At 46.8% G+C, this 24,196-nt stretch overlaps 2 protein-coding genes across 2 annotated transcripts in view; both read right to left on the reverse strand.

Moving 5' to 3' along the window:
* The window catches only part of LOC139048938 (protein NLRC3-like), a 462,676-nt gene that overhangs the window by 132,768 nt on the left and 305,712 nt on the right, over positions 1-24,196 (reverse strand). The window lies entirely within an intron of this gene.
* The window catches only part of LOC139048925 (uncharacterized), a 198,164-nt gene that overhangs the window by 22,707 nt on the left and 151,261 nt on the right, over positions 1-24,196 (reverse strand). The gene's annotated exons all lie outside the window — the stretch shown is intronic.

Genomic DNA, 24,196 nt, shown 5'->3' on the forward strand with positions numbered 1-24,196 from the left:
CCTTGGATGCCATAAATATCTCTGTCGTTGCTATTCTTTTTATTGCAAATACCACTAATTATCTTAAGTATATGTTCATTGTCTATATATATATATATATATATATATATATATATATATATATATATATATAAATTATCGTGATGCGCTTTGAGCAGTAGGCGCTCGCGACAAGAACGTTGGAGCAGCGAGAGGTAGTGTACCCGATCGAGCACCGAAACGAGGTTGTTCTTTCTGGTCGCCGTGGTCTCTCTCCTAGCCACAGCCCCAATGCTCCTTATTTTACAGTACAGTTATGTCCCCCGCGGAAAAGGAAGCCGTCCCGGCGACCTACGGGTAGGACAACACAGGCGGATCCAACGTTACTAGACTAGGTTCAGTTGTCAAACTCTCCGTAGGCGCCATACATCGCGGGTGGCCCCTTGTCTTGGTTTGCCGCCAGAGGGCGGGAGCACCGCAAGTAGCTCTACGCGGGCGCAGCTCTGCGTTGGCGAAGGGGCTTGAGTCCTCAGACTTCGCAACCTACGTACTCAGCAAGTGTTTTCACCGATGTGTCTTTAAATGTTTGTATAGTCTCGCGTTTAGGAGATTGATTAAACAACTTTACGTAGCTGTGAAAATGCTGCTGCGCTGCCCCAGAGTGCGCTGTGGAGTCCTTAGTCCGGAGCCGCAGCAGCCCCGGCCGTCCACTGCGCTCTATATTAATCAGCTGTTGCTGATGAGTAGCTGTAAGTAGCTGATTAGTAGTTGTAATCAGCTGTTGCTGCTTAGTACTAATTAAATAATATTGCGAACGCATGAGGCGATGTTAGCGCGACCACACGATGGTCCAATAAAGTCACGGGAGCCCAAGCGAACCAATCGAGGCAGTTCACGAGGCCAGTCAAGGCTCAGTGAATTAGGCGAAGTTAATTAAGGCACAGTTAATTAAAATAGAGTTAAGGCACTCGAACCCACGGTCGTTGAAACCTGGACCTTTGGTGGTGGCAACGAATTACATAAATAGATGAACTAATTTATTCATTAGTGAATTAAGAAGTACACTAACAATTATTGGATAACTTTTAATTAATAACGAATTAACTACGCATTACCTAACTGGGCGGATTTATAATTTGAACATCTCAAAGCTACGGCAAACATTACCTTGGTTGTGCCCAGCTACGCAGCATTCGCATATTTTAAAACTCTGGCTGAAGTTAGCTGGGAAACACGGTATATACACACTCTCAGCGCTTCATTTCGGGATAAAAAAAAATGAAGCTAGCACTATTTCTTTCATCAGAGCACCGCATTCACAAGTGCAATGTTGAAACCTACGTGAGGTTTGCTTCCTTGCGAGCAGACTTGCACATTCAAAGTAAGTTATCGCTGCAGGAACGGTGCATAAATATGCATTCGCGTCAGTAAATAAAATTGGATGATACGGCCCGTAAACTCTTCAAAACCCACAGGGCATTTAAAACGCATAAGAGTGTCGCAAAAATGCACCGAGACTGCAGCAAAACACGCATATATACAACGCGCCAAAACGCATAAACAACGGACAGTGCTTCGTCGCCCTGTCCGCGCCGCGCTGACCGAGCAAAGTGCGACAGCAGCGCCACGAGATGGGTGGTGGGTCCACGCAGTCACGGGAGTTTGAAAACTGAACCTAGTCTAGTAACGTTGGGCGGATCATAGTAGGGCTTGAGACGCTGGGCATGCACAACTTCGCGTCCTCGATGGCGATGATCCAAAGGTAGCTCGAGGGGTTCCACAATATAGTTGACTGGAGACGTTTGGTTGATCACGCGGTACATGGCTTGGTACTTTGACGCGAGTTTCGCTGACAGTCCATGGGTAGAGGCTGCAACCCAAAAGCCACACTAGCGAGCCACGAACATAGGATACAGGAGCACTGGAAGTTTCTCGATGGTGCTTCTGGCGTTGCTGGTCCTCTGACGTAAATATACGGGAAAGCTTGCGACACTTGTACGAACGAAGCGACACATTGTACGACACATTGCGACACATTGTACGAACGAAGCGCATTTTACAAAAGCAACGCCTAATTCGATTCGAAGCGGGTAGCCAGGACCGCCGCCATGTTTCACGCAAACTCTGCAAACCACGCATTGACGCATGTGCAGTGACGGCCCGCTATTTTGTAGCGTACGCAGTGGTCTAGCGTACGCTAAACTAAACCTGTCTAATGAAGGGAAAGCTAATGAAGCGCGCACAGGGGGGAGCGCTCCTGAAAAGAATGCCGTGTTTTCACTCTCGTTAGTTTAAGCAACAGAAGAGGAAACGTAGGCATCTGATTAGCGGCAGTTATGCAGGACAAAACACGCCACTGAATGTAAAAGTTTTCCTATCTTGCGGCTTTTCCCTTCCGCGTCTGAACAAACGCGAAACCACCGCAAGTGGAAGGTGCGTCGATTAAGCGTCTGTACCGAGCAACCAAAAGCACGGTCAAACGCTGGCGGAGTACTTGGCGCAGTAACACGAGTGCAGAAGCTGAGCCCTCGTAGCTTTTCCTCAACAGCCACTCGGAGTTGTCCGCGAATGTAGGCACGGCAGGCAAACTCCGAAAGCGTGCCAAGCCGGAACACCCGCATTAGGCAGCGCTACGTTGACTAGATAAATGTGGCCAAAGCTAATGGCGCGCTAAGGTCCTTCGTTGTTGCAGACATTGTATTAAAAGGCATGTGCTGGTAAGAAAGCTTATCACGACTTTTGCAGCATTTCTCAAAAGGTTGTTATGCTGATAAATTATAATACCAAAAATTCAGATCTACGCATATACACTTTGAAGGTCTTATATAGTTACATGTCAAAGCCCATCTATTAGATGCTGGCTCCATCGATAGTGAAGGCATTTGGATACCGTTGGAAAGAAACCTTGAGTACGAAATAATTGATGCCTCGAAAGCTACGTGCAGACTCATTTGATCACGCGTATCAAGAATAGTAAATGAGAGTTTTAACCTACTGCACATTTCATTGTTGTTGGTTGTTAACGGTTATTCCCCACTAAATTTCCTTGGCCATTACGTAACATTACACACAGAAATAAATATACCTGGAATGAGAAAACGATGTGGCAGGGATTTGTTGTCTGTGACGGCAGGTGTGCAAACAGGGACGTAAATAGACCGAGGACAACGGCGTTTGTGTTGTCCAGCTCATTCGTCTTCAATGCTTGCCATTGCGCGCCATGAATACACGCATGTTACATTTCCTCGCTACACAACATTTCAGCAAAACTGCAGGTCATCAGAGCGCCCTAATATTCCAGTTTCGTGGCTCCAAGATCCTCTCCTGGAAAATAAATTTGCCCAATGGAAGCAGCATGGCTGAATATTTATTCGAGATGTCACGAGCCAGTGGACCTACGCTATGAAAGTTAACGTATGGACAGATGCTAATAACGCCCACTAATGTTCATATCAGTACCGCATTTTTTGAAAACTCGAGATGAACTTACTTTCAACTAACACTTTGATTACCACAGAAGAAATCAAGTTTTACTCGAAAAGAAAAAAGAGACTTTCTGCGGAGTTTTGTGGTGTGGCAACTCGAAGTGACGGCGAGGAATTCAAAGCCTCGTCATGAGACTATCAAAACTGCTGCTGGGCAAACAGCAAGAAGCATCCGCGCGGCAGTCTAAGCTTTGCAAAAGAATTTAAATTGCCCTGGTTGCTCGTGGAAGGTTTTTGTTTTTTTCAATCAAATGCAGAAAAGGTCAAGTTACTATATCAGTGAAAGTGAAAAAACTACACCTTGCAAGGACAGGAACGGAGTTTTTAAACGATCGACGTCTCATCTACCTCCCTCCCCTCTTTCGTTTGGGAGGCGGGAGGAAGGTGATACAAAGAGCCCCTGCGATATCTTGCACTTCTACATAATGCTCCGCTCATAAGTTGCAGCGCGGGGCCCACCGCGCCAACGCTCGGGGATAAATGTTGCCGTTGCAGCAGGGTCAGTGCCTCCATGTACAATTGCGGAGAGCTGAATGTCTCGCATGTGGCGAGCAGGAAGCGAGCGCGATAAGCCGGAGAACGCGGCGCCAACAACAGCGGCGAGCGCCATTGAAAACGATGTCACAAACCAAGCAACATGGGGAATCACGTATGGCGTGCTGTCCCCAGGATTCAAAGTCTGGTGCGCGCATTTGGCTACAGAATGCATGCAGCCAACAGCGTTACTCGTGGCTGCTTTGCGAACAATAACTGCATGACGACCCTACTATGTTTCCTTTACTGCAATATCAATTGTATGGACCCTCCGGGTGCATTTCTGCCGTCGCCGACGCCGTGAGGTTCCGTATAAATTTCAAGGTCGATAAAATAGGCGGCGCGCCCAGTGTGGTGTAGGTGAGAGTGAAAGCGTGCGAGAGTTAGCCGTCGAACGCGGCTCACTCTCAGCCCGGAGTTGAGTGGAAGACGGGAGGGGGGGGGGGGGGGGTTGTTTTCCGTCGGCAGCTGCCCACAGCGTGTCCATGCAAGATCCATAGATTGCGAGCGTCTGCGACGTGGCTGAAGTGAACGCCCGCGCGGGCCTCATCTCGAAAGCGATCTGCGATGTTTGAAGAGTGCGCGTATTGCCGGTAGCTTCGTATACGCTGTGTTCTCGAGGTTTCGTTCGCGTTGAAGCGAGAGATACCCGAAGGTCAATTCGATTGCTGGCGATGGCGTCATTCCTCGCTCCAGCATTTTGACAGCGAGTTTCCGCGCTCATCGCGTGATATGTGTTCATGTTTGCATGTACGCGCATGACATCGTCCTTATTAACACAAATCATATAGGCGGGCTTGTTGGTTTCAATCCATGGTAGAATGTGTGAGCGCGACTGAACCAGGACGTAGAAAGAAACACAAAGACAGAGAAAGCGCTGTCTCTGTGTGTCCGTTTATTTCTAAGCCCTCGTTCAGACCGGCTTACAGATTATATCATCTTTAATTTGGTTAGGAAGCGAATGCTTACAAGATTACGCGGCCCATAAAACCACTATCCTCGATTCCTAAAGCTATTGTAGAGAAGGATTGGAACGATGTAGAGGGTTGTCCTCTTCAGCGTTTTGCTCGTTAATGATGCTCGCGTTGAGAGTCCGTGCCCTGAGCTAAGGTTCGGTCCAAAACGCCGGTGACTAATAAATGCCTAGGCAAGTGTTGTATTTTTCTACAGTGTTCTCAGCCATTTCCCTGGAACTTTTCATGGCGTTTTCGACGATTCCATAGCGTTTTTGTGCACAGGACGGTTATATGCTCATCGGATAGCCAACGTCGCCTCAGGTTTCGTCGCTGTACCCTTCGACTGGGGATCGCCGTAAAGGCGTCCAACCCTCTAGGGTGTGTTGACTCTACGCAGGCTGTCTCAGTGTTTCTAGTCCCGCTTAGCAAATACGAGAAAGTCGCCAAGCCCGGATAAACGAATTAGCGAGTGCTACGCTTACTGGATAAATGTTGCTAATGCTAAAGGCGCCTTTATGTTCCTTCGCTGCTGCACACGTTAGGTCAAAAAAACTTTTGCTGATTACAAAGTTTCTTAAGAATGTCGCAGTATATGGTAAAAGTTCGTTAAGTTGACAAAGTAATTATTCAACATTGTGGATGTAGCGATATTCACTTGGAAGGTCGCATAAAATGGCATGTGTCAGCCTTTCGATTACATGTTGGCTCCATTGGCAGTAGAGTTACCTTCGCCGTGACGAAAAATGCATAATTACAAAAAAAATATATGATGGCTGGAAGACAGCGTGTACGCTTAGTTCTGTAGTTGTACAAACTATAATGAGTATATGCTTTGCCCTACTGCACATTTCATTACTGGTAATTGTTCACAGTCATTGCCCACTACATTTCATTGGCCATAATATAACAATAAACAGAGGAATAAATATACCAGGAATGTGAGAGAGATGTGGCATGAATTTGTTGTCTATAAAGGCAGCTCTGCAATCAGGGACGTAAATAGAGCGCGTACAGCGAGGACAACGGCATCTATATTATTCAGCTCGTTCTTCTTGCAAGCCTGCCTTTGCGTGCCATGAATACAGGCATGTTACATTTACTCCCTACACAAGATTTTAGGATAACTGCATGCCACCAGGGCACCCTATTTATACCGCAGTGTCATGGCTCCAAGCATCTGATCTTGAAAATAAATATGGCCAAAGGAAGCAGCGTAGTTGGGTATTTCTGCTTGACGTTACGAACCAATGTACCTATGCTGTGAAATTTAACAGATGGACAGATGCTAAGGATGCCCATTAATGTTCTTATCTGTTGCGCATTCCATGAAAACACGCGATGAACTTACCTTGCACTATGGTATTGGTTACCACCTAAGAAATTAAGTCTCACTCGAAAAAGGGAATTTCTGCCGCGTTTCAGCTGTGGTAACTCGAAGTGGCAGCGATGAATTCAATGTCTCGTCATGATACAATCAAAGCTGCTTGTGGGCAAGCGCTAAAGGCATCCATGCAGCAGTCTAAGCTTTGCCCAATAACTTAAATTGCCGCAGTTGGTTGTTAAAGTTACTAAATGTCTGAATCAAATGCAGGAAAAGCCAAGTTATTAACGCATAAATGTGAAGAACCTACACCTTGCAACGAGAGGAACAGAATTTTGCAATGATAAACGTATCATGTGTCTCCCTCCTCCCTTTCTTTTGGGAGGGCGGAGGCAGGTGATTCAAAGCCAGTCGGTACAGTGCCGCTTGTAACTAGTAGGCTGCAGCCGACCGCGCCAATGCTCGGAGATAACTGTTGCCCTTGCAGCAGCGTCCAGGATACAACTGCGGAGAGCTGAAGGTCTCGCATGAGGCGAGCAGGAAGCGAATGCCGTGAGGCTCCGTGTGAAGCCCAAGGGCTGTAAAATAGTCGATGGGCGCCGTATGCCGTAAGTGCGAGTGGAAGTTTGCGAGGGTGAGCCCGCGAACGCAGCTGATTCTCGCTTGCGCGATCGAGGAAGGCTGGCCGGAAGCGCGCCCTCTCCTGTCGCACGCGAGACACAGGCAAAAGACGGGGAATGCGGGAGACGGAAATTCAAGACGATGAGCAAAACGTGGACAAGGTGAATGCAGGAGCTACCGTTTCGACAAGTGGACTTGTCTTCTTCAAGGCGACATATGCTTTCCTCGCCACAGTATAGATAGATGGGGTTCTTCTAAAGGGGAGGGGGTGTGAGGCGGGAGGACGCGGAAACGAGGGAAAATGTTAAAAATGAAATTATGGGGTTTTACGTGCCAAAACCACTTTCTGATTATGAGGCGCGCCGTAGTGGGGGACTCTGGAAATTTCGACCACCTGGGGTTCTTTAACGTGCACCTAAATCTAAGTACACGGGTGTTTTCGCATTTCGCCCCCATCGAAATGTGGCCGCCATGGCCGGGATTCGATCCCGCGACCTCGTGCTCAGCAGTCTAACACCATAGCCACTGAGCAACCACGGCGGGTGAGGGAAAATGCGTTAGCGTGTCGAATTGAGAGTAAATTGAGAGTAATTGAGAGTTTCTTTACTCTCAACTCTACACGCTAAGACATTTTCCCTCGTTTCCGCGTCCTCCCGCCTCACACCCTCTCCCCTTTAGAAGAACCCCACCTATATATACTGTGGCGAGGAAAGCATATGTCGCCTTGAAGAAGACAAGTCCACTTGTCGAAACGTTGGCTCCTGCATTCAACTTGTTCACGTTTTGCTCATCGGCGAGACACAGGGGTGACTCGATGGATGCGGGGGTGGGGGAGGGGGGGGGGGGCGTTATTTTTTCGCCAGGCCTCCGAGCGGAGAGAACTCCCTCGCTTTCCCTAAGCCATCATCTTCAAATCAATTCGCCATGTTTGCAGAGGACGCGTAATGACGGCAGCTCCGCAAGCGCTGCGCTTTCGACGTTGCATTCGCGTTGAAGCGAGAAAATGCACTAAGGTCTATTCGATCGCTGCTGCTGCTGCGATTCCTCTCTCCGGCATTTTGACAGCGAGTTTCCGCGCCCATCGACCGAGATGCATTCACGTTTCCAGCGCGCGGGGCACCGTGCTTGCAAATTTAATTAAAACACGTAGGCGCACTTGTTAGTTTGAATTCACGAGAAAATATGTATGCGCGACTGAAGGAGGACGTAGAAAGAAACACAGACACAAAGACAGCGTTGTGTATGTGTGTGTCTTTTATTCTATAGTACGTCCTCACTTAGTCGCGCTTACACATTATATCATACTTAATTTAGTTAGTAAGCTAATGCTTACAAGTTAACACTGCCCATAAAACCATTATCCTTACTCAGTTTAGCTATCTACTAACTTGATATCGCAATCGGTGCTTGTAACATCAGGCTACAAGTCCCAATGACCACGTCCTGGCGTAAGTGCCACCTGTTGGCGCGGCTACTGAAAATCTGAAGTGCAGGAAAAGCAGTTATTGAAGAGAGAGGAGGAGACGTCGACTTAAACACTGTGTGCAGCCCACGTGATGCGAGAGCACAACGCTTCAATATATCGATATCAATGCCACACACTTATGCTTATATTGAGTTCACGAACTTTGGCAACATAGATGGAGCTCCTGGGCGCAAGCGCTGGAACGAGATCCGCGTCACAGCGCACTCCCGGAGCAGGCTGCCCGGCTGTCGTTGATCAGTGCTGCATAGACAGCCGCCATGATTCGAGAGGCCGTCAGGCTCGTTTCGAGACATGGACGCCTTCATGCAAATGACCGGCGTTGTCAAGCGGCCTGTCGTCTGCCACTCTCGCGAGGATTTCCGTCTGCAACTGCACAGCATGAACGAGGAATGCTGCTACCTTGTGAGACGACACCTGATGCAGGAATACTTAAGTAAACTCTCGTAGATGGATGCGACGGCGGCCAATGAACCGTTCCGTCGACCTGCAATTTATTTCCTCAAAAGGGCGATGGCGGCGAGTGAAGTGGCAGGTTGTGTGTCTAACGTGGCATGCTTCCAGAAGGACACCGCACATGTGTAAGTTGCGCCTGGAGGACACGCAATGCGCATCTTTATTTTTTGCTTCTCATTAAGCCGGCACCGAGGCACCGGCTGAGAGCGGTGACTATAGGGTGCCCGCGTTGAAGCGTCGGTGGGTGTTACACCCTTACTGTGGTGTCCACCCCATGAGATGCCAACATCGTCTCACGGGGTGGTCGCTGTTGGCAAATCTGCAATACCACTCCGCCAATGATCCCATTGTGACGGTGATGTTTATTTCATCCAACATGTGCACGTAACTTAACGTAATGTTTTTCTTCTAAAACCGGTGTCGGTTGCTGATAGCTCCCACTACCCAAAGGTTATAGTAATGTGGACTGATACACTCCTGGTCTATAGTGTTATTACATCAATAGTTTGCGCTTACGATGATGTTTAGTCCCACTTGTGCTTGAAATTTCTCGAAAACTGTTTCTAAAAAGCTTTTTTCCGTAGTTTTTTTGGACAGTTCTCTCTCCATAATATTTGTACTGGTGCTTCCCAACGCGGTAAGGTTCGAGTGGTAGATACCCACACTTCTCCCCATGGCACTCATCTTACGGACCTTCAACGGGTGCTGTAATTTTTGGAGAAAGGTAAAACTGACATCTTTTCTTGTAACAGGAAACGGAAAGGGAAGCGAAAATGATTTCTTTGCAGTTCCGTTCTCTTTTATGAAAATTCCTTCACTTTACACGTTTTCCCCGAATTAAGTTGTCGTATCCGCTGTGTTTAAAGCCACATTTTGCCCATCAATTTGGTCTCCCCTCGCATTCTGCAGGACTCCTCCTTTGTTTATATGGCACACGGACCAACTGGGAAAGGCGACGGTATATGGTGAAGCGACCAAATGGGAAAGGCGACGGTTGACGGTTCTATCCTCTGACTTCCCTTCAGCTTCGAAGGCTTGTTTCCGAGAAAGCCGCGGGTGGTTTGGATATTTTATAGTACCGTTGCTTGAAGTCCACGCAGTGCCACTTTTTTTACCCTTGACGAAACTTCCACTTTTTTGCGCGTTTCCTCAGAACTGACTTGCCATTTCGCTGCATTTGATATCAGAAGGTTTCCCCTTTTAAGTTTTGCTTGATTTGGCATCATTGAGACGCACTCGACCGGTAAAACTGCCGTTTACAATCAGTTCTTCCGTCATGATCTGATGCGTCGCCATGTTACAACAAAAACTACATCATTGGCGAAGGATGGTTTACGAAAAAAATAGTGTACATATCCCTTCTCCTAGCGTTGCAATTTTAGGGAGAGATTTCACGCTGAAAGTGGCTACTGGAGCAACGTCAAAACGGCACACTGTGAGGAATCGTACTTGCTCCGGGAACTATTACGATGTGCAGGCTCGATCCAACGTTGGGCTCATATATGAACTGCGTATTGCTCGTCGTTGCAACGCTCGTAACGTTCTCTGCTGGTTTCCATCCCATCGCTGAAGACCTCCTGATTTATTGTTTCTATAGTCTATCATGCTCTAGCTGGTTTCAATGTTTTTGTTGAGTAGCTTGTCCGTTAATATTTCTTCAATGTAGACCGTCATCTCGCTGCAGATTTTCATGTAATTTTTCACGATTTCATGTGCACCTTCATGGTAGTTAACGAAAGGATACCAAGCAGGCACAGCGGCATTAGCGAGTGCTACGTTCACAAGATAAATGGGTGTAATTCTAACGGCGCACTTAGATTTCTTCACTGTTGCAGACATCGGATTAAAAACCATGTGCTGAGAAGGAAAAATTGTCATTATTTCTGCAGTCGCTCTCAAAACTTTTTCATGTTAGTAAAACACTCATTCGAAAACAACTGGAACAGACATATTCACTTTGAAGGATGTGTAACATGGCGTGCCGGAGGCAATGTATCATTCATTGGCTCCATTGACGTCTGCGCCTGCGAAGTTGAATGAGAACTGCGCCTCAAAGACAAGATGTGGGCTTACTAGATCACACCCATAAACTATATATTATATGGTTTATTTAACCTACTATAATTAAATGTGCGCTCGATGATTGAGCAACGTGGCAGGGATTCGTTGTAAGTAAAGGCAGGTGTGCGAACAGTCACGTAAGTCGAACAAGGACAACGTTGTTTGTGTTGTCCGTCTTGTTTTTTATTAAAGAATGTTTTGAAGGCTACATTTAGGTGTCATGAAGACATGTATATTACAGTGACTATTTGTACGACATTTCAGCATAACTGAATTGAATTGAATATTTGATGTTTATTGGCGCAAGGGCCAGGTGTGGCTTAAAAGCTAATGTTAATGAGTTCGCAGTGGACTGATGAGTTCTGTGATCTTAATGTGCCCTGGCTGTAAAGGGGCCTAAAAGAGTTGATGCAAATTCCATAAAATGTACGAGTAAGAAAATTATGGGAATGACTATTGACGTGTACTATGAACATTAAAATGCATTGAGAAAGAATGATGCAATATATAAAATATGCGCTTGTCTAGATGTATAAAATTGTCTAGAGCACTACTGCCTCCCCGGGGCCCTTGAAACCCAAGGGCCTAAAGGCATGTGCTATACAGAGAATCTATCCTAGCGATATCCCCTGAAAAGAGGATGCGCTACGAAATGAATGGGCTTGTAACATGTAGTACATCTTTTAAGAAAGCGTGGACTGCGTTGGTCTTAAAAAGCGGTTCTCCACCAAGAAACATAGCCGGATGCAGGGGAATACAATGGTGGTATGCAAAGGGGAAATGCTTCCTCCCGTCTCTTTCGGCTTCCCGGCACTCCAGGAAGACATGGAGGACGGTCAGCCGCTTACCACATCTGCCACAGGTTGGAGGCTCGTTACCGGACAAGAGAAAGTTGTGAGTGCCAAATGTGTGACCTATTCTCAGTCTAGTAAATAGGACATCTGTTTTTCGTATTTCCGTAGTTGAGTGCCAGGAACCTAACTTCGGCTTAATTACGTATAGCTTATTACTTGTTTCTGCGTCCCACAATTGTTGCCAGTGGCTTCGGAGTTTGTTTCTTAGGAAAGGCTTCATGTCTGTGGCAGGGACAGCTGCAGAACGACTGCCTTGCGATGCTATTGATTTGGCGATCTCGTCGGCAAGCACATTTCCCTCGATTCCTCTATGGCCAGGAATCCAGCATATTACTACATGTCTATGTGATAAGTAGATGTTACATAAGTGTGATGTTACATAAGATGTTACATAACATAGATGTTACATAAGTTACATACTACTACATGTCTATGTGATAAGTAGATGTTACATAAGTGTGTGTAGAGTTCATTGAAGAGAGGATTTGTATGCTTTTGTAAAGAAATGAGGGCTTTTACAAGACTTAACGGGTCTGTGAATATTATTTCTCTCTCAAGTTTCAGTGTCTTTATATGCTTTACTGCAGACAGTACTGCATAGGCTCCTGCAGTAAAGATACTTGTTAGGGGGTTCAACACGTCAGATTCAGAAAGAGAGGGACCAACAGCAGTGTAGGATACGCCAGCATGGGATTTGGACGCGTCTGTGTGAAATTCGTAGCGGGAGTACTTCGATTGAAGCTCTCGGAAATGCATAGCAATTTCAAGCTCAGGAGCGTGCTTCGAGACCTCTACGAAAGATTTGCCACAATCTGTTACCTGCCACTCCCAGGGCGGTAATAGGTTAGCAGGAGCCATTAGGCGATGTTCGAGTATCGGGACATCCATTTCTTCACTAAGTTCTCTTACACGCAGTGACAAAGGAAGTCTCATGGAGGGTCTGTTACGGAAAAGTGTTTCACACGTGAGGTCGTTTACTGTCGTGAAACACGGATGTTCCTTATTAGAGCGCACTTTAAGAAAGTAGGTGAAGCTGATGTATGTTCTCTGAAAATGGAGTGACCACACGTCTGACTCTACGTATAGGCTTTCGACAGGGCTTGTTCTTAAGGTGCTAGGGGCCAGGCAGATACCCAGGTGGTGGACGGAGTCTAACATTTTTAGCGCGCTCAGGGCGGCAGAGTGGTAAACCACGCCACCATAGTCCAGTCGTGATCGAACTAGGCTCCTGTAAAGATTCAATAAACACTTTCTGTCGCTACCCCATGTTGTGTGGGATAGGATATTAAGTAACTTTGTTGTTTTAAGACAGTTTGCTTTACGATGTTTTATGTGTAGGATGAATGTAAGCCTGGAGTCAAGTATAATACCTAGGAATTTGTGTTCCTTGTTTACGGGTATTCGTTCTCCATATAATTCAACAGTGGGATCCGCAGCAAGCCCTTTTTTCCTGGTGAAGAGAACGCAAGAAGTTTTGTTGGGGTTCACTTTGAAACCATTTCCGTCTACCCACTTGGAGACTTTGCTTAAGCACTGTTGTACCTGCCTCTCACAGACTGTTTGGCTGCAGGATTTGAAACCTACATGTGTGTCGTCTAAGTAGACGGAATAAAAAAATAGATGGGGGTAATGTTTTACGAAGCGTGTTCATTTTAACTACGAAAAGCGTGCAGCTCAGTAGGCCTCCCTGGGGTACACCAGTTTCCTGTATGAATGCACGCGACAACCCATTACCTATTTTCACCCGGAATGTACGGTTGTGCAGGTAGCTTTCTATTATGTTCAACATAGTGCCGCGGCTGCCAAGCGTCGATAGGTCACGTAGGATACCGTAGCGCCAAGTTGTATCCTACGCCTTTTCCATGTCGAGAAACACGAATAAGGACTGTTTACGCACGAAGGCATCGCAAATATTTGCTTCCATGCGCACTAGGTGGTCGGCTGTAGATCGTCCTACTCTAAATCCACACTGATACGGATCGAGAAATTTATTCAATTCAAGGAAGTGTAAAAGTCGACGGTTTATCATTTGTTCAAAAAGTTTGCATATAGAACTTGTGAGGGCGATCGGGCGATAACTTGTTACTAATGTGGGGTCTTTGCCCTGTTTAAGAATCGGAACGACCAACACTTCTTTCCATGCGGTAGGGAGGTATCCCGCAGCCTCTATTGCATTAAAAAGTGCTAGCAGAGTCATTTGAGCATAACTGGGGAGGTGTTTAATCATGTCGTACATGATCCTGTCCGGTCCAGGTGCGGAGCTCTGACATGCAGTCAGGGAGGCTCTCAACTCGGCGATGTTTGCGGTCGATAGCCTTGTGTTCTGCTACTTGTTTGTGTTTTAGAAACGCCTTGGAGTAATGGTTAGAACTGCAAACATGCTGGAAGTGTTCGCCAAGGGTGTCTGCTTGGCCTTCCAAGTGGTTTGCTTCACTGTTTACTAGGGGTAACGGATGAATTTCTTGCCCGTTAAGCCTTCTCAGCCCATCCCATACTTTTGATTCTTGAGTGTATGAGTTTATACCAGATAGGAGCCTCTGCCAGCTTGCCCTCTTTGCCAGTCGATCGTCGCGTCCTTCTTCCCTGCGATTTAACCTGTTTAAATTCTATTAGATCTTCTGCTGTAGGACTTTCGCGTAGTTTGCTCCAAGCTTTATTTTGTCTCCTCCGCGCCTCTCTGCAATCGTCATTCCACCAGGGGACCCGTCTTTTGGATGATGTGCCTCTTGTTTGAGGAATGCACTTTTCAGAGGCGTCAATGATAAAAGCGGTGAAGTATGAAACAGCATGATCTATGGTAAAATTATCTATAAAATCCCGTCATATGTGGGCGGATTCACTAAAATGTTCCCAGTCAGCTGAGGCCAATTTCCAGCGAGGGAAGTGTGGACGCAAGTCATGTTTGTTTACGAAGTTCAGCGTTACTGGGAAATGATCACTTCCAAATGGGTTTTTAATTACATACCATTTTAAATCAGCAAAGATGGAAGCGGAGCCGATCGCCAGGTCTATTGATGAGTACGAGTTATGATGTGGATTATAATACGTTGGTTCTTTCTTGTTAAAGAGGCACGCACCGGAGGTTAAAAGGAAATTTTCAATGATTCGGCCTCTCGCGTCGCACCGCGAGTCTCCCCACATTGTGTTATGAGCGTTAAAATCTCCCACGAGTATATAGGGCTCGGGGAGCTGGTCAATGAGCTTATAAAAGCCTGTTTTTTCGAGACGCTGGTTCGGCGGTATATATATGGAACACGCAGTTACTATTTTATTAATAAGAATAGCCTGAACGGACACTGCCTCAAGGGGCGTGTTAAGGGCGACGGGTCGGCAAGCTACCGCCTTGTCGGCTATTATTGCTACACCGCCGGAGGCATTAGCCTCCTCACGGTCTTTGCGGAAGATGGTGTAACTTCTAAGAAAATTTGTATTGGTAGGTTTGAGATGTGTCTCTTGAACACACAGCAGCTTCGGATTGTGTTTGTGTATTATTTCTCTAATGTCGCCGAGGTTATGGAGAAGTCCTCTCACATTCCACTGTAGTATTTGTGTATCCATAATGCTATATGTGTTGGGTGCTGTGTGTTTAAGAGACTAAGGTTAGTTCACGGGCCTTTTTCAGGCACCGTGACGGGAGTGACGGGAGAAACAAGTCTGTGCGAGAAAGCGCCACGTGACGATCTTAAAACCTAGTAAAAACAGTAAAAAACAGACGAAAGGCTCCACAGCTCGTGATGGAAGCGTTCTCTACCCCACCCCTTGTTTATTGTGGGGGGGGGGGGGGGTAGGGGATGCAGGGGGCAAGGGTGCTCTGTAGCACCTCAGCCTAATGCACCGCTCAAAAGTGGCAGAGCGCGGCCGACCGGGCAACTGCTCAGGGATTAATGGTGTCGTTGATATGGCGTCAATGCTTCCAAGTACAAAGGCGGAGAGCTAAAGTTCTGAAGAGTGGCGAGCAGGTAGTGAGTGGCAAGAGCCGAAGAACGCGGCGCCAACTACAGCGGCGAGCGCCATTGAAACTGATCCACACGAACCAAGCAACGGGCGGTGTCACCGACTGCGTGCTGTCCCCAGGATTCAACGTCTGGTGTGCGCATTTGGCCCCAGAAAGCATGAAGCTAAAAGCTTTAGTCAAGGCTGCTTTGCGAACGCTAACTTCCTGACGTAATATTCCCACCCAGGTTTCTTTTATTACGATATCAATTCTGTAGACACTCCAGACGTATTTCTGCCTTCACCGTGAGATTCGGTATAAAGTACTGTACTGTACTGTACTTCTCTTGCAATTTTTAAAAATCACCTTAAGCATCATTTCCTGCGATAACTTAACTACGATCTGGCGGTGTACCTTTGACTTATCTCACATGTCATTTCTTGTATTTCACCCATGCTTTTTTTCCGACTTTCTTTTATAACGTGCTTTTTCGTGTTTGATTGTAAATGACGTGTCCAATGATGTATTTGATCTGTAGATGTTGTTTTATAATACGCTAATTTGCTGACCATTGATATAACCATCAATGTTGTTATTATTAACCGAGGCCATAAATATAGCTCTCTTTGCTTTTCTTTTTATTTTAAATAACACCACTTACCTTACTTTTATGCGCAGAATATGTAAAGAAACAACTGCGGCATATCTGTATGGATCAAAGTCTATGCGTCGATGTGGTCTTACAGGCTTTAATAAAGAAGTGCTTCTTAAAAGCACCCCCCCCCCCTGCTGTTGCCTTGATCTTCAATTCACTGCCATCTGTATAAGACGATCATATTTTTTACCGCAGATATATTGCTATTCAGCAAGCAGGTTAACCTTCTTCACATTGTTTCTGTAGACCCCCCAGCGGAAGCGAATGTATTGGAGAAGCATTAACGCATTGCTTTTTCCAAACATTGAGTTAGACAATAGGGAAGATTGTATACAATTCGAACATACCTTGGTTTTTATCTCCTTAAGAGAAAGCTTTAACACGTTCACTCCAATCTAAATGCATGGGGAAGGAGAAAGTGTTTCTCGCCTACCACTGAGTTTAGTTATAGGAATTGTTTCACGTAAAAGAAAAAAAAAGTTAATATCCAGTCACTGTTGCCAGCAAATTTACGAATTAGGGCATCAATTTTTTATTGTGCATCGTTGAGATTCGCAAGCTTTTAGGTAACGAAACTACGAAGTTTAACACTCTGCAACTCAGCAACAAAAAATAGGATCACAATTCTGTAACTTGCAGTTTATACTGCTTCTAAAGGGAACGAAACTGATGTGGCTGTTATATGCATCATTAATACGTTAGTAGTAATTTTACAAAATCCTTGTAAACACTAACAAATTACCTGAGACGAAATTTTTTGGATAAAATGTTTCCGTGTTGGATGTTCTAACGGGTGCAATTTACAGAACTGCGATACTTGTTCTGGTACAGTGTTAGGGAGTTGTAGTCTTCGTGCTTTTATTTTCTTTCAAGCTTACCGATTTGCCGCAAATAAAAGAAATCAGACTCTCCACATTGCATCCGCAACAAAAGTCAATAGAACTGAGCTTTTTGTCACAAATGCACACAGCACCCAAAAGCACACAAAGCATTTACGCGTTTTCCAAGTATTTGTTTCGGCGCAATCGAAGTTACGCCCGAGCTAAATATTGGTTAATGACTGCTGGCGTTTGATGTAAGGACACTTTATTTTGTGCCGCGTCAACGGAAGCTCTGGCCACTGAAGTGCAATCGAAAAGCAGAGGTGCATTCGACACTGAGACACGGTTGGAATATGCGAGTCTGAAGGCATATTCTGCAGACCAAGTGTTTTTATCTTTCTTCATTTTTGCTTGCTTTTTCGCAACATCACGTCGACTGAGTAATATGAGTAACCTGGATTCATTTGTGTTCTCTAGACCTGTCTCTTACGTACTCCAGGGTAGCGCACCGTACTGCTGCCGACAAGTAGCGGCGCCTGCCTATCGATGCTCGACCGACATTACTTATTGGGTAGCGTGGCGTTGTCGGCGGGCTGCAGGCATCCGGTAGACCATGGCGACCGAGCAAGGGCGAGACGATTTGCTAGTGCGAAACTTGCACGGTTTATTCAAAGGTAGTAGAAAGAAAATAAGAAAAGCAGGAAGTTAATAAAAGTACATTTCGGAGCCCCTTAAATAGGCTCTCTACAAGTGTGGGCGGGATCTTGCTTCCGTCGATGTCGCGTGACAGGCACAGAGAGAGGGCCCCTCCTCCTGCATTACCGAGCAAGGAAAGGAGAAGTCAACCCTTATTTCGACGAATCCTAGTAGAAGCCCCCTTGTGCGCAAGGTGCCTGAAGATAACCATCGCAGGAGAAGTCAACCCTCATTTCGACGAATCCTGGTAGAAGGTCGGGCGAAATTCCTGTCGCCACGTGGTCTCAGACGCAAACCGTAACACAGGGCAAGTTTTCCTTCGACCTTTAGGTTTCTTTCGGAGAAAGTCTCGTGGATGTTTCAACGTTTTTAAGTAGTTTCACGCTACAGTCACTGCAGTGCCAATTTTTTCCCTTTGGTGAAACATCCAGCTCTGTGCGGGTTTCCGCAGGACGGACTTGCCATTTGGCGGCGTTTGATATCGAAAAGCTTCACAATCTAAGTGTATCCAGAGTTCACTCCATTCAGACGCACACGACCGGTAAAATTGTCATTTACAATCTGTTCTGAGATTCGCCATGAGCCGATGCATTGGTTTGTTACAATGGAAACCACATAAATGGAGCGGGATGACTTACGAAAAACAAGGAGTAGTCTATACATTCTTGTTCTTGAGCTGTATTATTCGATAAGGATTTGACGCTGGTCATGTTGGCTCCATTGGAGCAAGTTGGGAATGGCAGGCTGTGGAGCATTATCGTTGCTTCGTGAGCCACTACAATGTACAGGCTCGAGCCAAGGTTGGGCTGACGTATGAACTGCGTACTGCTCCTCGGCCGAACGCTTATGATTTGCTCTGCCGGTTGCCATGCCTTCGCTGATGAGCTCCTGAATTATTTTTTTATAGTGTAATTTCTAATATCCCAGACGGTTTGCATTTCTTTGCTGGGGGCCTGCTCAATTTTTTTTTTTTGCAACAGTGGTATTCATCATCTCCCTGCAGATCTTTCTGTCATTTCAGAATATCCAATATGGGTTATCGGCGCACAAACATTATTTTTTCATAGGGTAGCTAAGATCACCTCAGCCTCTCGACAGGTAAGTGCACAGACAGCCCGTCATGCTCATTCTTGCGGCCTGCGAGTTGGGAACACCGTAAGAGCGTTGAACCTTCTAGGAGGCGCTGACACGACCCGGGCTTTCTCAGTGTCTCTAAGCCCGGCTGGAAAAGACCGAAAGAGTGCCAAGCCGGGACAGCCGCATTAGTGAGCTCTTCGCTTACTGAAAATATGTGGCCAATGCTAAGAGCGCACTTAGGTCCTTTCGCTGATGCTAACAGCAAATTAAAAGGCTTACGTTGCTAAGGAAGCTTATCAAAACTGTTGTATTCTGTCATAAAAGTTTGCTATGTTCATAAAATATTCGTTCGAAAACAGCGCAAGTACCTATATTCACTTTGACGGCTGCGTAATGTGGCGTGGGCGAGCCGATGTATTTAAAGGTGGCTCCATCGACACTGCACGCTCTTGGTTTGTCAATGCATGAAATGAACTGAGTGCACGAAACCGCGAAAGTTGCATAATAATGATCCCTCAATAGAAAAGTAAAAATGTCTTGGCTTACCAGATCACACGCATGAAGTATAATATGCGTTTTAATATGGTTTACTTTTCACCGTTCATTTATTCTCTCATCCATTCCTCAGTACCAATTATGAATTGGCCTAATGTTCCTGTACATGAACAATGAATGATACACTCAATGATTGCTCGACGTAGTAGGGACTCGATGTATGCAAATGCACGTGTGCAAACAAGGACGTATGTAGAACGAGGACAACAAAGAACAACGGCGTTTGTGATTGTGCACCTCGTTATTTTTACAATCCAGCCTCTACGCACCACGAATGCACGTATGTCAGATCTCCTCATTGCACGACATTTCAGCATGAACGCGTGCCACCAGCTCGCTCGAATAAACCAGCTGCTTCATTCAGTGCTCCAACACGTGATGTTGGAAATTAATTTGGTCAAAGGAAACAGCATGGCTGTGTATTATTGCGTGATAATCCGCTACAATAGTAGCATGGTATAAAAAATTAATTTAGGGATATATGCGATTTATAACAATTCTCTTCATATGAAGTATTTCCACTTGCGCTCAGAACCACAAGGCATTACAAAATTTTCTGCACGCTTTTTAAGATTGTTTGGTTTGTTTGAACGAGCACTGCTTGCAGAAAATCATATCTAAGCACTCGGAAAACATACACCGGCCGACGAAGCACATCGCACTGCCCTCATCAGCATTTAAGCAAAGCGAATTTTTGAGGGGTAAGAGAGGCGGTAATCCTCAACAAAAAGTACCCGCAGAGGAAGAATTGCCCCCCAGGAAATCCCACATCTGTCTCTGGCACTCTTTTTTCGAAGTGGCTAACGCGAGGAAGAAGGTCTCGTGACGAAAGCTGGGAGCGCCGTCTCAGATTTTTTATACTTCTTCGCTGCCGTCGAGGAAGTCCTAGCACGGTATCTATCGCAGTGTGCGGGAATTTGGAACGTCACGATGCCATCGCGTCGGACGATAGCTGTCGAAACAGAAGAGAGAAAAATGCCAGCACGCCGGACGCCGCATTTTTCTTCACGCAAATGAGAGTACCGCAGTGCACAATTACAATTACGCTCCGGCCATGACAAGATGACTGCCGGAGCTCGCAAGGTCAGTCTCGCAAGAAGGATTAAAATAACTTTTCTTGCCCTCTCGTCCTAGTGCGCGATTCGCGTAATGTGAGCCAAGAGCCGAAGTGCCTCGACAAAGGTTCGTGATTGATGACGTAAGAAGGCGTAGGTGTGGCTGCGGAGTCTGCGCACGAATGCAACGAGCGTGTCCTACGTTGCAGGACGGCCGCGAGAACTATAGTGGGGCACGTCGCGATTGCGTGTAGAAGACGATAAGATTAAAATATGAATTAAGTCAAGAATAGGCATGAAGAAAGTGCACCTCCATTCCACCGTGTGAAAGTGGATGTATACAGCGAAGCCATTCCCGAGTTTACCCAAGCACCACCATTACAAAGCGTCGCACCGTCGAGGTCAATGTAGCGTCAGCGAGCTCGTTCGCACCCTTTCAGATTCTGCTTTGCCGCCGCACTAATGGCTGCACCTGTTTACGGCGTCCATCAGGATGTCTAGAAAAATTCGCAGTTCTGCCAGAAAAGCGAAGGACACTTTGCGATAGGAAATATGTTTTTATACCTGTACGAGAGCGATCTGCGATGTTTGCAGAGTGCGCGTAGTGCGGGTAGCTTTTTATGCGCTCTGCTTTTGACGTTTCGTATGCGTTAAAGCGACCTGCGCACGTTGGTGAATTGGCTCGCGGCTGCTGCCGCGATTCCTATCTCCAGCGTTTTCAGAGACCCTTTCCGCTGTCATCGAGCGACGCGTGTTTATCTTTACCTGTACGCACGTGACGTCGTGCTGGTTAATTTAGTTTAAACACGTTGACGGGCTAGTTGGTTTGAATCCATGACAGAATGGGTAACTGGGACTGAACAAGAACGTAGAACGAAAGAGACACGCAAAGACCGCGCTGTCTCTGTGTGTCCGTTTCTTTCTACACCCTAGTTCAGTCACACTTACATATTCTTTGATTGGTAATTTAGTTAGTAAGCGAATGCCTAGATGTTAATAGTGCCTATAAAACTGCTATGCTTACTTCATACAGCTATCTACTAATTCGATATCGCAATCGGTGCTTCGCGTTTCGGGCGCACTTGCGAGTTTTCTTTCTTCAATGGCGGCCAGATAAGGCCGATTTTACCGTTCACCACCCTCCCCTATCTTCCCTTCCTACTCTCCCCAGCTGGCAAGCGTTCGCGCCTGCTTTACGGTCGGGGAGGAGAGTACCATCTGGCGGGGCTCCTCCCAACGGAAGCCAGAGGTAGACTGAGAGACGCGTAATAATCCGACACCTGACAGATGCACGGACGGAGCGTCTAACACTTCTCACGGAGAACGGCAGCGGTGCGCGCTCAGACGCCCGCGTTACGCAAGCAGGCGTAGCTAAATTATTCGTACCTTCTGGGTAGCGTCGCATCGCGGCCACTCACTGAACTAAGGCGCACCAATGGTTCTCACTGTTGAGGGGGAGATTTCACTGGCATAAAATATTGGGGGCGAGCTCCACCACTCGAAAAGCTGGCGCCACCGTCGGCGTGACGTTGGATGAAGGATCACATGGACACAGCGGACGCGTCGGCTGCTTCGGAAGCGCCGAAGCGAGCTGAAAACGAAAGTTTAAAGTCCCACGTGCGCCGTGGTTCTGTATGTTTAAGTGGTGAGGCTTTACCGCCTTGGCTGTCTGCTTGACGACATCTGAAAGCACTACAATAGGTAGGGGCCGCGTTTGTAGTTGTGCAACAACGTAGGCTACTGTTTGGATCCGCAGCGCCGGACGTGCGCAACGGAGCCCGGTGTCAGCCTTATTCACGTGTAGCCACAGGGCTAGGAGCTGCATGAAGCTTGGCTGGCGAAACTTAGAATCGGCACACAGCCATCGGCTACTACTCAAGTATGCAGCGAAGCACGGACGCGAGGAAGATTTCTGCTACGGCGCCCGGACTGCACAATGTTCGTTGAGTAGCAGAAAACGTGCACTGGGACGCTCGCCCACGCTCGCTGCCCAGCTAATGTCATGACGCTATATTAGGTCTATGAAATTGGTAATACTAGATTCGTGCAAGTTCACTGGAATGGAAAGGGAGCGGTAAGAAGCGCATAAAAAGCATGGCATATGGTCATGTTTGTGTTATGAATTAATCCACTGGAATATGAAAAAGAAGCAGCGGGAAATCGCACGCTGAGAAGACCGATAAACAAACAGTGCCACGCAACTTGAGAAATAATATTGAAATGACCAATAATTTAGAAGACAATGAAAGATTGAATCGTCGCGACGGCACATCACAGTGGTCGTACGCGTCGAAGTCTCTAGAGCGAAATTATGTTTGAACAGTTCTGATAGCGTCCGCGCAGCAATGGTTGCTAGCGTGCTGTCAAATGCTTATGCGCTGCGACCTAAAGCTCGCGGCACGGTGCAAAAACGCGCTCACAGCGGAAGCAAAACATTGTGCACGGACATGCATGCAGACGCGCAGTCGGTCGCTACGAACCCGTGTGATCGCTGCATTGACGCTTCACTCTGTTATTCCCCATTTGGTTATACAGACAGCCCACTATAAGAACATATTTCACATAGGTTACTCTCAGCGTTTGCCTATCTTTCATGCAAGAAGCCGTTTCGGGAGACTCCATCACGGCGACCGTGCGCAGTGGCGTTCACTGTACGTATTCGGTAAAGAGATAGCGTCTGTAAAGGCTTCTGCGCTTTCAGCTTGCCCAAGGCTTCCTATATCGACAGTCAAAAAGTTCCTTCGTTTTAAGAGTACCTACATAAATGTACAAGGGGGCTGCCGCGGGGTGTTTTATTGAGCACCGTAAGCGAAACCTACGAGGAGCACGCCGCGTGATCCCTCTTACTGCGCAAGGGAGGCGCTTCCGACAGGTGGCGACCCCGTAACTCATCGCGTTGGTTCGGCCGAGGCAGCCACCATGATTCGAGACTGTGTCAGAGCTTTCGAGACATGGAGGCCTTCATGCAAATGGCCGGAATCGTCAAACGCCGCGTGCACTGCCATTCGCACGAGGATTCCCGGCTGCAAATGGACAGGCTGAACGAGTATTGCTGGTACCTCGCGACGCATTACTTGATGCTCGAATACATGAAGGAAACCGTTGTAGGAGGACGCGATGGCGACCAATAATGCGTTCCGTTGTCCTCGCATTTATTTCATCAAAAGGGCGATCGCGGCCACTGGGGCGGCGGCCTGGGCGACCGACGTCACATGCTTCTAAAACGACACTGCGTATGTCGAGCTTGCGTGTGGGGTGTCTTACTTTTATCTTATTTTTGTGTCTGACGCATCTTTCTTTTTCTCTTCTGTTTAAGCCGGCACCAAGGCGCCAGCTGAGAACGCCGAGCATAGAGTGCATGCTTTCCAGCGTCGGTGGGTACGACACCCTTACAGAGCCGTCCCACCAGTGAAACGCCAACAGCGTCTCACGAGGTGGACGCTGTTGGCAACCCTGCAATACCACTACCACTCCGCCGCTGAGCTGATTATGCCTGAGGTGTTTGCCTCATCCCACGTGTGAATGCAACTTAGAGTGTGTTTTTTTCTTCTAAAACCGGGTTCGGTTACTGATAACTACCCCTACGGAAAGGTTCGAGTAATATGGGCTGAAAAACTGATTCATAGCCTTATTATACCAATAGTTACGTTTAC

This window comes from Dermacentor albipictus, chromosome 8 (genome assembly GCF_038994185.2).
Source record: "Dermacentor albipictus isolate Rhodes 1998 colony chromosome 8, USDA_Dalb.pri_finalv2, whole genome shotgun sequence".
Lineage (NCBI taxonomy): Eukaryota > Metazoa > Arthropoda > Arachnida > Ixodida > Ixodidae > Dermacentor > Dermacentor albipictus.